The 16375-nt window shown below is 42.4% G+C and overlaps 1 long non-coding RNA gene across 1 annotated transcript; it reads right to left on the bottom strand.

Annotated features, from left to right (window-relative positions):
• Window positions 1-12449: 12449 nt before the first annotated feature.
• Window positions 12450-14827, bottom strand: LOC119562308. Its single transcript, XR_005221793.1, has 3 exons — window positions 14749-14827; window positions 12525-12592; window positions 12450-12464 (listed from the first exon to the last, which is right to left on the bottom strand). It is a non-coding gene; the product is annotated as an uncharacterized LOC119562308 (long non-coding RNA).
• Window positions 14828-16375: the final 1548 nt, after the last annotated feature.

Below are 16375 nucleotides of genomic sequence, written 5' to 3'. Positions count from 1 at the left end.
GCGCGAGCCACGTGCAGTGATTTGTGCCGGTCGGGAATCGTGTTGCGCCAGAGCTGCTTACTCAGTGCAAACGACCCCCCGATCGCCCACAAGGAGCACAGGAAAGGATCGCCTCTGGCCACCCTCTCCTGGGAACCCCGCCCCAAATACGGTTTAGGTAGTCGCGAGCCACGTGCAGTGATCTGTGCCGGTCGGGAATCGTGTTGCGCCAGAGAAGCTTACTCAGTGCAAACGACCACTCGATCGACCACAGGGAGCACAGGGAAGGGTCGCCTCCGGCCATCCTCCCCTCGGATCCCTACCCCCTACCCCAGTAGCTTGTGAGTCGCACATCCAGGGGGGAACGGCCACGCCGTCCAGTTTTGTTGGTATTTTCTCAGGGATCGGCTACTCCACTCGTTTCGTTAGTACTTTCGCCCGGAGCAGCCCCGCCCTCCACTATACCTTTCGGGTGCCGTGTTGCGCTAGAGCTGCTTACTCGGTGCAACGCGGATACTCTGGCCTCCTTTCCCCACAAATCCCCGCGGCAACTCCCCGTCCAGTTTCGTCCCAATACTTTTCTACAAATTTAACTGTAGAGGACCCTGGCCGGACTGAGTTTTATCCCAGCCCATGAAAAAGGTCCTTACAACTGCTGTAAATTTCTTTCTATCCTCCCAATAGCCACGTGGAAGAAACCATTCTCCAAGTCCATCCCAGTAAAAAACCATGCTTTTTGCAGCTTTTGCAGAACGTCGTCGATAACAGGAACAGGAAAGCAGTCTCTCAACACCATTGAGTTCAGCTTGCGAAAATCGACGCAAATACGCCGTGTGCCATCCCTTTTGCTCACCAGTACAAGACGGCTGGCAAAGTTAGATGTAGATGGGAGAATGATTCCAGCAGCTAACCATTCGTTGATCTGCTTTTGGACATCCTTCTCCTCGGCAATCGCAAATCTACTTGGGGATTGACGAAATGCACTATAGGCTGGCTGACCATTTTTTGTGGCCAAAAATCCATTTTTCGAAAGTCGTTAATATTAAAATCTAATGACGTCAAAGTGTTGGGAAAACATCAAACTTCAATGTTACGTAAAAGAAATTTTAACAGAGTCACGATCTGTTAAAATATCGGCTGTTAAAACAGCTGTTCGGTGTCACGGGCGCACGAAAGCTACTTTGCGAAAAAAAGAGTCGGCTTAAAATTATTAAAATAAGGCACCAAACTAAGTTTTTACCAAACAAGTTATAATGGCATCGAAAGATAGCGGTTTGTACTTTATGTTTGTGGTCGTCACAAGCCTGATTTATTTGTGTTGTCCCTGTAAGAAGTGTGTGGGCGTAAGAGTGGGCGTGGCAACATTAGCTATTAACGAGACCAATACATTTCAGTTAAAAATTTTTATCTAGCATGAAAATTGTGGGCGCCACAGCTTGGGCGGTTTGTGGGCGTTAGAGTGGGCGTGGCATATTCTCGTAACAAACTTGCGCTGTGCTCAAGCCTACGGAATCTAAATCTGAAATCCCATTTCTCTATCTTTGATATTTTCCGAGATATCCGCGTTCATATTTTCGATATTTTGAAGTTTGTGGGCGGTTTGTGGGCGTTCAAGTGGGCGTGGCAAACTTTTTTTGGGTCAATCGATAGGTATTGATGAGAACAATACATTTCAGTTAAAATTTTTATTCTAGCATGAAAACTGTAGGAGTCACAGTTTTCGGCGGTTTGTGGGCGATAGAGTGGGCGTGGCACTCTGCTGAAACAAACTTGCGCTGCGTAAGAAGCTCAGGAATCTGCACGCCTAATCTAAATAGCCTAGCTTTTATAGTTTTCGCGATCTCAGCGTTCATCCGGACGGACAGACAGACGGACAGACGGACAGACGGACATGGCTAGATCGACTCGGCTAGTGATCCTGATCAAGAATGTATATACTTTATGGGGTCGGAAACTCTTCCTTCTGCCTGTTACATACTTTCCGACGAATCTAGTATACCCTTTTACTCTACGAGTAACGGGTATAAATATACACCTTTACATTAAGTTTTGTTTTAGGTTAAGTATTTTCTTATCTATTTTTATATTATTTTTTATGATACAACAAGAAATTTTTTCCAAAAAGGGGCGTTGCCATGCCTTTTTTTTAAGCCCAAATATATGAACCGAACTCAAATATTTGGTTTTGCTTGAAGTTATTAATTTTGGCCACAAAAAGTGTTCAGCCAGCCTATAGTGAAATGGGACGATTTCCCCATCCGGGATGATTCGCAGCTTGACTGGGACTTCTGCTACCGAATCCGCCGCCTTGTAGTTCTTGATCAGCTGAGACACCTTCTTAGCATACTGCGAAGGAACATCTATTTCATCGTCTGTATTAATTATGTTATAAATACTCATCTGGTTTGGTTCCTCACAAGCTTTCTCCTCCAGCGGAGAAGAAAACTTGTATCCGTCAGCCGTCTGCGTCAAACTTCGAGACGAAATCGAATCCGAGCAGAGCGTCTTACTCGATGTCCTCATCCTCAACTACGACGAACTTGTGTGGCGTCATTTCCTGGTCTACTGCAACCTCAGCCAAAAAGTAGCCAACTGGGCACGTAATCTTCTTTCCCAGCCCACGAAGCTTGGACGCACATCTCTCCAAAATAACATTCGGTATTTTGTTGAAGATGTACTTGCGCAGAATAGATACATCGGCTCCCGTGTCTACAAGACACTTCACTTGCACGTGATTAATGCTAACCTTTTCAATACGACTTGCACTGCGTATGACTTGGACTACAGCAACTGACCTAGGGCAATCTCTTTGTTGCAACTGAAGCATTTCACGGCAGACTTGCAGTCCTTGCGGAGATGATCAACTGACCCACAATTGAAGCAGTGACTTTTCCTGTCGTTCAAATCGTGCTGCTTCCTCTGGTTCGACGCCCACTTTCCATCGATCTGCTTGTACGGCTTGTCGACCACGCGGTCGAACACCTCATACTGCTCCTGTAGCTCTTTGTAGGACTTGAAACTGTAGAGAGAGTATCTAAAATCGCTCCTCATGTTTAGGCCGTCCACAACATAGCGGATAACCGAGCGTGCATCAATGTTGCCAAGTGAAGCAATTTTTTTCATTCGTGAAAAGATTCCTGCTTGCGTTTCTTGCGATTGCGGAGCTGCTCATGCACATCCGCGCTGCACACATATTGTCGGCTGAACTCAGTCTCCAGCAGCATACGCATCTCTGAGTATTCGTGTACGTAATTAATTAATTTCTCTGCTGCTGAAAATCGTCTCCCTCGGCTGACTGTCACTTCCCGAATTTCCTTGAACTCTTCTGACGTTTTTCTGCTGTTGCTCTGCTTTTGTTCTCTCTTGTCGCTTCTACTGCTGATCTCTGCTTTAATTCTGCTGGTTAACTACGTTTTCTCCTTCTGTTCTACATTCTGCTCCACTACTGATTTTCTTCCATTATCTTACTATCTTATGTGAGACGGTTTATCTTACATATATATCGGCGTTCGCCATGGATGAGGAATAATAGGCTAATGCATATGGAATTACTTTAATTGAAAATTTTTCTGTTAGCGGAGAGTATCGAATTTACCACCTGTGAAGGTGCACACATCAGCAAAATGCTGACTATTCACGACTACAAACGTCGCTCAGAGAGCTCTTGCAATTGTACATACAACAACAAGACCGATACTCGCCGCTGAAAAAGTTTATAGTAGTCTATAAAACTGTAGGATACTGCACGAATTTTTATAAATGTACGTTTATAAGAAAGCAACCGTGTTCCGACAAAGTTACCCCCTCTTTAAATACTGGGCGATGAGATCTCGACACTCCGGTTCCTAGGCTTTGGGAACATATTATATTAGATAAATATATATAAACATACGTGCACCAAAATACGGCTGTTCTTAAGTACACCAATTCACTTAAACACAAAATAAATAGACATATTATGCCAGAGGCTTGCGATTTCTTCAACGACTGAAGGAGAGACTCGTCCTTTCTAATTGTTTATCATGATTCGCACTTTGTCTTCTGATTCGGTTGGATTTAATGTATTTTGAATGCATGTTTGAATGCATCCAATGTTTTTTTGATTTTCACTTCTTCTCAAACAGAATTATTAGAGGACATCGGTCTTTAGTTATGCATGAGTTCACTTTGGTTGGCTCGATTAACACATTTACATTGCATCACTACTTTCTCCGACGTATGCTATTGGTCGCTACGCCTCTGAACGGATTGCTCCTACAGCTGAACAAATTTCAGGAGCGTGTCCTCCTCAAGGACTGTTGGATATGGTGGCTGGTCCTGGTGGCAGAAGACTCCGTGGACGACTACGCCAGGGAAAGTCGCCTTCCCTCGGAGCTACCGGCTTCCGTCAGCAAGACACACAAATGAATTCTCCTCCTTTCTCTAATTGTCTAAGGTCTTTTATACCCGACTAGAGCTTTTACTTGGCTGCCAGTATGGATCGGATAAACTAGGTGTTCCCACCTAGGATTACTGTTTCTTGATATCTGATTTCTTGAGAGTCAACGGCCGGCTGATGCACTTCGCCAGCTACCGGAGTATGGTTAGGTAGGTCGATCGTGGCCGTTGTTCTGGCCACGAGACTCCCGAGAACTGCCGAATTACATTTTCTTCTGCCTTTACCAGTATGAGTCTAGTTAGTCATATGCACCCCTCCCTCTGGCTAAAGATTCGACGTTGTATCTCTATATGAATCTTTCTATGTGATTGGCTTACGTAACACCGTTACTCGTAGAGTAAATGGATATACTAGATTCGTCGGAAAGTATATAACAGGTAGAAGGAAGCGTTTCCGACCCCATAAAGTATATATATTCTTGATAACTAGCCGAGTCGATCTAGCCATGTCCGTCTGTCAGTATGAACGCTGAGATCTAAGAAACTATATGAGCTAGAATGTTGGCATGCAGATTCTTGGGCTTCCTACGCAGCGCAAGTTGGTTTCAGCAGGAGAAGTTGGTGTCACAACTTCTCTAAAGCCCACACACGACCATAACATTAAAACCCGCCTAGTGCACACATCTCTTAACATTTAATAATAATATTAGTCGAGGCCATCGACTATAGCGTTTTCTGTTTTTATAGTCTAGAATGCTCACTTAATTGGTTGACAGCTACAGAGAGTGTATACAGGCATGTAGTACACCTAGATGCAATTCGATTAGTTCTCCAATATAAGGTGCAGCTCAAAACACCGGTCAAGTGATTATTAGAAGAAAAAGGAAGACAAGGATCTATACAAAACTATTTGGTATCCGACGAAATCCTCTCGTTTTATCGGTTTTCGCTCAAAATGTATATCTCATGACTGCCCCGTAGAAGGCACGGAATTCAATGGATAACAGTGGGCTGATTTTCGTTTCATTTATTACAGCGGGCTCTTTCCTGTTAACTCGAAGCCGCTTGTCGCGCCTTGGACTCGCAGAGAGATTGGCCGTGCGGGCTTAGGGAAGCGTCACCGTTCTCAGAATAGGTTGAACCGGTGCCTTGCTCTCCAGGGCAACGCATTTCGAGGCAATGACCGCCTAACTTGCTCTGTACCGGACGGACCCACTTGGGTTTCGATGAGTTCGCGCTGACAGTAAAGGCTAACGCCAGGAAGCTGCCTAGCAGTTCACTTTGCTTTCCTCCCAGCGGAGACGAACTTTCCACCGCAGCCTCACTCTATTGCTTGCCCCTGCTCTGCTCCTTATCGTGCTTGCTGCGAGGCTGCATATATTGTGGCTCCTGGCTTTTGATGTCTTGGATGATCGCCGTTCCGAGACTTGCTGAACCGTTGGGCTTCACAGGTCGAATGCATGCCTTTCTGGCTGGTAGTGTGGTTCTCTGGCACTCGGGGTTGCGGTCGGTTGCTGTTCCGGGACTTCACCGGCAATCGCTGGGTTCTACACGACAACGCCTCTTGAAACCACAAACCGATCGACTGCTAGTTCATCGCGTCAGGTCCTGCTCAGTTGGGCAAGGTACACTGAGCTTAGACACCTCTTCCCCCCGAGCTCACGGTTCTTCGTCGCTGGACTCTATTGCTACCTGTGGCTCAATTCGGAGATTCCTGATGTCCCGTTCTTGAACGTCTCGACGTAGTAATCTTGCTCCTTGTAGGTTCCCCACGGCGCTGCTTCCGACGACTTGACTTGTTGTTGTTGACTTGCTCTTCACGTGCTAGTGGTTGACTTGGTTCTTTGACTTTTGATAACTGACTGATCTTAACGGATTAGCTCCTCTTGATCGATTAATCCAGCTCTCAGAGCTCTGCGGCCTTATATAGGGCATCCGAGAACCGATATTTCCCTTGTAACGAACTGATTTTTGTGGTCTGCTCTCTACGAGATTCGTGCGCCTAGCTCAGTAGATTGTGTGTTCGTCCCACCAAATTTATATTAACGTGACCGCCCAGTAGCTCAGTGAGAAGGCACAGAATTCACGGGTTCGCAGTGGGTTCATTGCGGGTATATTATTACTTGACTCGTCGCTTGTGGCCTTCGGTACTTCCGACGGTCCTGATTGACTCGACGACCTCTCGCCTTGATGAATCGGAGCTACAGTCCTGTAGCTCCCTGAAGATCCTCGCAGCTCCCTGAAGATCCTAGCAGCTCCCTGAAGATGCTCGCTCGATGCTCGCTCCTCAAGCGTGACTTGGTGACTGCTGGTAACGACTCGGACTCGCGAGGGGGATCAGCCGTACGGGCTTAGGAAAGCGTCACCGTTCTCAGACTACGATGAACAGAAGCTGCGCTCTCCAGGATCACTCCTTTCGACACACCGCCGCCTGTCCCTTGCTCTGTCCCGGATGGTCCCACTGGGGTTTCTGCTTAGCCCGCGCGGACAGTCAAGGCGGAACGCCAGGAAGCTGCCTCGCGCTTTACTTCGCTTCTACGCCAAGTGTAAACGCTTCTTCTAGCCTCACCCTTCTGCTTATTGTCCGGGACGTTTCCGCGTGGCTCGCTCTTTTTTGCGTGGCTGTCGTGATGTGGTGGCTGGCTGTGCTGGCTGCGCGACTGGACGTAGCGTGGCTTTTGGTACTCGGGGTTTCGAGCGTACGCCGATCCGGGACTGCTCGGGTCGAAACCGTAGGGCTATCCTGGACAAATCCACTCGAGACCGTACCGATCGACCGCTCTCCCTTCTGGCTTGTTATACTCGGGATTCTCCAGGCGTAACGCCAGGACTTAGTTGATAGGGATAAACCGACCGCCTTGTGGTGCCCTCTGGACCTCAGCTACCTGTGTCTCGTTTCGGAGATTCCTGGTATCCCAATCCCGAATGTCTCGACGTTGCAATCTTGCTCCTCATAGACTCACGGCGCTGCTTTTCTGACGACTCGACTTGTTGTAGCTCCCTTGTAGTTTATTTGGTTGACTGACAGTTCACTTTGGTATCTTGATTGATCTTGACGGTTTGACTCCTCGTGATCGACTGATGCTGCTTCCAGCGCTGGGCCCACTTATATAGGGCTCCTGGTACCGTTAATTCTTGGCATCTGCGCACGGCATCACTTCAGGGTCCAAAGTCCGCGATTTTACCGATCGACCTTTCGCCCTCTGCACATGGCCCCACTCTAGGATGCTAAGCGCGGCGATCTACCGTTAACCCTTCGCTCTTTATCTCCAAGCTCTCTTTCCTCGTACTCTCCAAACTCTCTTGAGCCGAATTCTCCAAGCTCTCTCGTACCAAATTCTCCAAACGCTCTGGAACTGAATTCTCCAAACTCTCTTGAACTAAACCTCTCATGAACTGAATTCTCCAAACTCCTTCTTCCCGCAGTGTCGTTACTACGCGTACTCGCTGCGTATTTGGTAAGCGGCCGGCCATCTGTTGCTGCTGCTGCTGAAATTTGTGGGGAGTTATTCAACTCCTTGCTTAAAATACTATCTATACCAAAGTAAATTCGTTTTTTAATTCTTGTATTCCGTTATACTATCCGTCAGTCCCCAACAAGCCACCTTGATTCAGTAAGGAGCTGACATACCTAAGAAATAAGCAGTCCAGACTTTATAGGAAATACAAAGATTCCAGTTCTCAATCTCTTTATACTAGAAACTTAAGTGCTCGGTCTAGTATAACCATACTAAGCTCTCTGTATTAAAAAACTGTTTAAATCGTTATATAGTCCAGTTCTCTTAGAATCCGCACACTTGTATACTTTTTACACCGACAAAAAACTGTCGCCGCTGACTGCTGAACTCACAGCCTTAGAAAATATATTGGTTTATCAAAAAATTTCTCTAGAATAGCCATATTAACAGATAGCCTTGGCGCTATCCAAGCAATTAAAAACTCGAACTCTAAAAACGGACTTTCACAAGACATAGTGAAATAATCGGAAACAATCCAACTTTACTTTTCGTCGAGTTCCACATCAATTCAAGGCACACAAATATCTGGGAAAACCATATTGCAGATACAGCTAAAAATAATTCGAGACTATACGGATCATTCATATCTATCAGTTGGACTATAAATTATGGTATAAACCATATGTTCGCACAAATAAAACAAGACTGGGAGAGAGAATATTGGTTGTATTCACTAGAGCGTAACAAGGGATACTCTCTTCTTAGACCGTATACTTCTAGAAATATTTGCTTTAACAACAAGAAAGACCTCTACATTCGACAGAAAACTAAGCTGCTGAACAGAATTTTAAGCGGACACGCTTTTGAAAAATACACACTTTCTAAAATGAAAGTTTACAGTGACGCACTCTGTGATTCCTGCAACATTATCGAAGACATTTCACATATTTAGCTAAGTTGCTGAAAATACACACAAACGAGATAACAGTAACCAACATTACTTAAATAGAACGAAATCTATCGTTTTCTTCAAAGTGAACCAATTGAAAATTTGACGTCGATTACCCATTTTATTAATGCTGCTAATATTAATAATTAACCCAACATTGCTCATTTCATACATTATAACACTTAACACCTCATATAAAACAATTCACAAAACCATATAAATTATTATAACTCACACACATCGATAACTTCATCATCGTTCAATGCCATCAAAACACATCACCAGAAACTACCACACGCTATTTACGTTTTCAACTAATAATTTTGTATTATTTGAAATCTAATTTCACACTCTAGCGGTGGCGTTAACCCGTTCTAACGGGGAGGCCAAATAAGTCTTCCACCCTTCTTAGTATTACTTTTCTTATATTAAACATATTATAAACATGAATTGCTAATTTTTTCCAATGTAAGTTTGCATTTCATTGATGATTAGGAGTTAGGCGTGTGTCGAAGGGATCACGTGTGTCGAAGGGATCAGCGCCGAATAGCATTCTCGCTGCCGACACACACACAACAGCTGCTGCCAGTCCATCTAGTCAGAACCCTTCGTTTCAGGAATTCCCTTCCTCTTTACCACATTCTTATTTCTGTCCACCTGCAAATAACCTCAAAGTCAGTTCTCACGCGAATTTAAATAGGAATGTTTTATATACATATGCGAGCAAAAAGCACTGTGGATAAAATTGGAAACTCACTCCCTATTTGAAGCTACACCCACCACCTTTTGTTGCTGTTCAAATCACTCGTGATATGCTACAGCACACTGACATGAATCGCCTTTGAGAAAACCAAAAACGCCAAAAATATAGAATCAATTAAATAACAATTGTAAACTAAATGACACAACATAAAAGACAGACGACACAGAGGCTTTCCATGGCAGCAGGTGTGGGCGTTAAAGTGGGCGTGGCATATACACGTAACAACATTGCGCTGTGTACAAGGCGTCGCAATCTAAATCTGAAATCCTCAATCATTTATAGTTTCCAAGATAACCGTTCATATTTACGATTTTTTAAAGTTTGTGGGCGGCTTGTGGACGTTAAAGTGGGCGTGGGTCAATCGAAAGGTATTGATGAGAACAATACAATGCAGTTAAAAATTTTGATGTAGCACTTAAACTCTAGGAGGGCGTGGCACACTGACGAAATAAATTTAAGCTGGGCAAGCATCTCTAGAATCTGCACGCCTAATCCCAGTATTGCAGCTTTTATAGTTTCCGAGACCACAGCGTTCATACGGACTGACAGACAGACGGACTCGGCTAGTGATCCTAATCAAGAATATAAGTTAACACGATCACCCAGCAACAAGAAAGTTCCCAGGCTAATCCCACATAACGAGACGGGAATAATGCAAGGCCAGCGACACCTGCGGACATTGCACAACGACGGTGCTACGGTCAGCACAATCAGCGGGCAATGCACTGCGAAGGAAGCAGCGGTTGCCCAACTCAATGCACGAGTCGCCGGGTCAGCAGTTTCAGAGCATAGGGCTAGCTTACATTTTAAGAATTTATGTACTTATGAGTTAGTTGAATTTTGGAAATAAATCGTGACGGTCATCGCCGCGCGAAACCAAACTCGTCTCGAATAATTAATTGGCACCCAACGCGTTCGTAAGACCCTCGATCCGTCGTTTAGCTAAACAATATTAAAACGCGTTCGTAAGACCCTCGAACAGTTAAAAAATAAAATTTGTTATATTTAAATAAAAACAGTACCAACAAACCCTGAACCAACAGCAGCAGCAGCATTAATAACATAACATAAATAAATACGCCAGGAAGAAGGAAGAAGGAAGCTACAACAAGAAGCACCAGCAGCAGCATTAATAACATAACACAATTAAATACGCCAGGAAGAAGGAAGATACAACAAGAAGTACCAGGAGCAGCAACATTTAATTAAAAAAAAAAAAATTTTTTAAGACCATGTAGGTAGAGTGTTCATTGATACTTTTCCCCCTTATCTGGCCCAAATAAAAAGCGATTCAAAAATTTAAGAATAAATCAAAAATTTTCATAAATTATTCCAAGAGTCTCTGACCAAAAATAGGCGCAAGTTCAGACAAATTTTCGTAAAATTTTCGAGAAAAAATTAAATACAAAAGGAACAAAAAGTCTTTGTTCTTTGTGTTAAAACATATGAGTGATAGTGAAATAGAAGATTTGCTAAAGGAATTTCGAAAACTCAGAAGCGCGGAAGATAGTCTGGAAAAACCAAAAAATTCAAATATGGCAATGACTAACGAGCAGTTAAAAGCCATTGTAGAAAGCGCAGTTGCAAGCGCCCTCGCCTTGCAGGAAAGAAGTTTTGATCAAAAGTTACTAGAGGTTCAGAAGCGCTTAGGTGGTGTAAATATTAGCACACCAGAAGTAGAAACATATAGGGATGCTGAGATCAGAATAAGTGTTTCGTGTAGTGAGACCTTAGATATTATGAAGTCCCTGCCGGACTTTGAGGGTAAAAATGAGACGTACGTCTCATGGAGAAAAGCTGCGCACACAGAATATAAAGTGAACGAAAAATACGACGGTAGTTCCAAGCACTACCAGGCATTAGGGATATTAAGAAATAAAATAAAAGGTTCAGCCGATATGGTTCTTTCGTCTTTCGACACACCTCTTAACTTTAAAGCCATAATAAACCGACTAGATTTTACATACGCTGACAAACGACCGGTATACTTAGTAGAACAGGAGATGTCAACGCTTCGCCAAGGAAACATGACTCTCTTGCAATACTACGACGAAGTGGAGAAAAAGCTGACTCTGTTAATAAACAAGACAATTATGACCTACGACAATACCGTAGCAGCGTCAATGAACGACAAATATAGAGCAGATGCGCTTCGCGTATTTATTTCGGGAACAAAAAAATCCCTAATCGATGTTCTTTTTTCGGCTAGACCATCCGATCTTCCATCCGCTCTAGCCTTAACACAGAGGTAGAGGCTAATCACGAGCGATATATGTTCGCAAGTAGTTTTGCCCGTAGCACGGAGGAAAAACTTCAAAGGTCCGAACAGAGACAACAGGACAGAGAAAAAAATACAATAACAGACTCTAGATCTAACCTGGAGGGTAAAAACCCCCATTTTAATAAAAAAGCAAGACAGCCACTCAGACAGGATCCAGTCCAGCCAATGGACGTCGATAGTTCATCTCGTTTTAGACAACCAACTCAAAATCAACAAAGTAGTCTGTTTCATAGACAAATTCAAAACAATCAGTGGCAGACCAATCAACAAAATAATCAACCCAACGCTTATAGTAACCATGGACTGGCGCATAAAAGACCCAATAATAGTAGCGCAAGGTACACAGGACCGAAACATCAAAGAATAAACCATTTGGCGTTAAACAATGACCAACCTATCGAAAACAATGACGAGTACCCTACAGTAGCCGAAGAGGAAGTAGAAGACATAGATGATGACCTCGTATATTATGACGAAATAAATATTTTAGGCATGACTCCCTGCTCCCGTTCATAGAAAGGGATATCGCAGGGAGAAAAATCAAACTTTTGATAGACACGGGGGCTTCCAAAAATTATATTAAACCTATGAAAGAATTAAAAAACGTTATTTTCGTAAATAAGCCATTTTCTGTAAAATCAATCCATGGGTACAACACTGTAAACAAAAAATGCATCTTAAACCTATTTAACACAACTACAACATTCTTCTTATTACCGAACTTAACAACGTTTGACGGAATAATTGGACTGGACTTGTTAAAAAAAACCGACGTCGTACTTGACCTAAAATTCAGAAAGTTAATAACTAACAGCAATTCGGAAGAAATTAAGTTTTTGAAATGTGAAAATGTTAATTTTACAAAAGTTGATGACATCGAGGTACCCCACCAAATTATGGAAAAATTCCAGTCAATGTTAGAAAACCGCACGGGTGTTTTTGCAGAACCGAATGAGGCGCTGCCTTACAACACTAATATCATCGGTACTATCCGGACGGAGAATGAAGACCCAATATATTCAAAATTGTACCCATACCCGATGGGTGTGTCCGACTTTGTAAATACAGAAACACAGGCTATGTTACGGGACGGCATAATTAGACCATCTCGGTCTCCATACAACAACCCGGTTTGGGTTGTAGATAAGAAAGGGACTGATGAACAGGGAAACACAAAAAAACGCCTTGTAATAGACTTTAGAAAACTTAATTTAAAGACAGTAGACGACAAATATCCTATTCCGAATGTAGTTTTCATCTTGGCCAATTTGGGCAAGGCAAAGTACTTTACCACTTTGGATTTGAAGTCTGGTTTTCACCAGATATTACTCGCCGAAAGTGACAGGGAGAAAACGGCCTTCTCAGTAGGAAATGCGAAATACGAATTCTGTAGACTTCCCTTTGGATTGAAGAATGCACCCAGCATTTTTCAGAGAGCCATCGACGATGTGCTCAGAGAACAAATAGGGAAATCTTGCTATGTCTACGTCGATGACGTAATTATTTTTTTAGAAAATATGCATGAACATGTGGAACACATAGCATGGGTCTTGGACAAGCTATATGAGGCCAATATGAGGGTTGCGCGTGAGAAATCAAATTTTTTTAAAGAAAGCGTAGAGTATTTAGGTTTCGTAGTTTCACGAGGAGGTATAAGAACATGCCCAAACAAAGTAGATGCAATTCGTAACTACGAGCAACCAACCACACTATTCAATGTCAGGTCATTCCTTGGATTAGCAAGTTACTATAGGTGTTTTATTAAAGACTTCGCGTCTATTGCAAAACCTATAAGTGACATCCTAAAAGGTGATAACGGCAAAGTGGGTGCTGGACAATCAAAGAAAATACCAATTAACTTTGATGAGAATCAGCGCCAGGCTTTCGAGAAGCTTAAGAATGTTCTCGCATCTGAAAATGTAATGTTATTATACCCAAATTACAAAAGAGCGTTCGACCTAACGACAGATGCTTCGTCTTTCGGTTTGGGAGCAGTCCTATCACAGGACGGAAAACCCATAACCATGATATCACGAACTTTAAAAGACAAGGAACTAAACTTTGCAACGAATGAAAGGCAGTTACTAGCAATTGTATGGGCCCTAAAGAGCCTCAGGAACTACCTATATGGCGTGAAAAATTTGAACATTTTTACTGACCATCAACCACTCACTTTTGCCGTCTCAGATCGCAATCCAAACGCCAAAATTAAGTGGTGGAAAGCTTTTATTGACGAGCATAACGCCCAAATTTTTTACAAGCCAGGAAAAGAGAATTACGTCGCTGACGCGCTGTCCCGACAGCACATCCACTCACTGGAAGAGGATGCGCAGTCAGATTAATACATAGCGAGTTATCACTCACCTACACTATCGAAAAAACAGACAAGCCGGTCAACTGCTTTCGGAACCAAATAATAATAGAGGAAAGCGGAACTGCTTCAGTTAGAACGGTCATTATGTTCGGTGAAAAGACTCGACATCTCTTGTATTTCTAGGATAGAGAAACACTTATACAGAGAGTATGCGATGTGGTCAAGAAAGACGTAGTCAATGCAATTTTATGCGAACTTCCAGTACTGGCATTTATTCAGCATAAATTAATAGAAACATTCCCGACAACCACATTCCGTTACACGAACCGCATGGTGACTGACATCTTAGACAAAAATGAACAAAAAGAAATTACGGTGTCAGAACATAACAGGGCTCATAGAGCCGCTCAGGAAAAAAAAAAACGTGAAGCAGATTATGCAAGACTATTTTTTCCCCAAAATGACTCATATGGCAAATGAGGTCGTCGTTAATTGTAAAACCTGCCAAAAGGCAAAATATGATCGACATCCTCAGAAACAGATTCTCGGAGAAACACCGATTCCCTCATATACTGGCGAATTACTACATATTGACATATTTTCTACAGATAAAAAATACTTTCTTACTTGTGTAGACAAATTATCAAAATTTTCAATTGTTCAACCAATCGCTTCCAGAACCATTGCAGACGTACAAACCGCGATTTTACAGCTTATTAATTTCTATCGATGAACAAAAACCATATATTGCGACAATGAGCCTTCTATTAAATCCGAAACAATTAAGACCCTTCTAAGTAACCAGTTTGACATACAAATTGTTAATGCACCGCCACATCATAGTACGTCAAACGGACAAGTAGAAAGATTCCACAGTACACTGGCAGAAATTGCACGGTGCTTAAAAATCGAAAGAGGAATTAAAGACACGGTTGAACTAATACTTCTCGCGACTATAGAATATAATAAAACCATTCACTCAGTAACAAATAAACGACCCATCGACGTAATACACTCGTCGACCATAGAGCTAAACACAGAAATTAGGGATAAAGTTTTAAATGCACAAAATATTCAACTGGAAAGATTAAATAAAACAAGACAAGACAGAAATTTTCAGGTAGGAGACAGGGTCCTTGTAAAATCAAACAAGAGATTGGGAAACAAACTCTCAAATTTGTATTCTGAAGAAATTATAGAAGCAGACTTGGGGACCACAGTCTTAATAAAAGGGAGGGTGGTCCATAAGGATAACTTGAGGTAAATTAAATAAATCTTATTTTCCTTTTTTCTCCAACACACTAGGTTTTGGACAATAATACTTCTCGCCGTATCCATAACAGCAAAAATGACCGACTACACGACTTCAAATTACATACCAATCATGGACGGGGATGTAACTATTTGAAAAGACTTCCAATACCTTAAGCACTCAAGTAACCTAACCCTGTTCTCGGAATTAGTAAAGGAAACAGAAGAAATGAGAAACCATTTCCCTCAGTCACATATGAGACAAATATTAGATTCAGATTTACGACACATTAGGACTCTCATAGGTACAGTAAATATTCATCATAGACACGCAAGAAGCATTAATTTATTAGGTACTGCATTAAAAATTGTAGCCGGTACTCCAGATTTCGATGACTTCGAGAACATAAAATTTACACAGAAAGAACTCATAGAATCAGAAAACAGGCAAATAAATATTAACACAAAGACCCAAGAACAAATAAACAGCATAACAAACGCGGTAAACATTTTGGTAAAAAATGCAAAAACAAAACAGATAAATACAGAAAATTTATATGAAAATTTGCTATCAAGAAATAGAATAATTATTTCCGAACTCGAAGCTTTGATGCTGTCAGTTACACTTGCGAAAATTGGAATAATTAACCCCGCGATTTTAGACTCAAACGATTTACAAAATTTAATCAATGAACATTCTACAAATATTACTATTACTGACCTAATGGAAGTCGCTCAAATAAAAGTTCTATTAGATAATAATTTTTTACACTTTATATTAAAATACCCTAAGCCTTACATAGCATGTAAAAAAATAATCTTGCACCCCGTTGAACACAACGGCACTATTCTTAATTTTGCTGAAGGCGATACTACAGCTGACTGCGGTAACAAAATTATGCCGATTGGAAACTGCACCGCTGCCCTTACAACAACGTTCTGCAGAGAAATGCCCTACACAACATGCGCACAACAACTCCACTCAGGGGGCAACGCACACTGT

Source organism: Drosophila subpulchrella, unplaced genomic scaffold (genome assembly GCF_014743375.2).
Source record: "Drosophila subpulchrella strain 33 F10 #4 breed RU33 unplaced genomic scaffold, RU_Dsub_v1.1 Primary Assembly Seq42, whole genome shotgun sequence".
Lineage (NCBI taxonomy): Eukaryota > Metazoa > Arthropoda > Insecta > Diptera > Drosophilidae > Drosophila > Drosophila subpulchrella.
The sequence above is the reverse complement of the archived record's forward strand: the minus strand, read 5'-3'. Positions and strand labels throughout refer to the sequence as shown.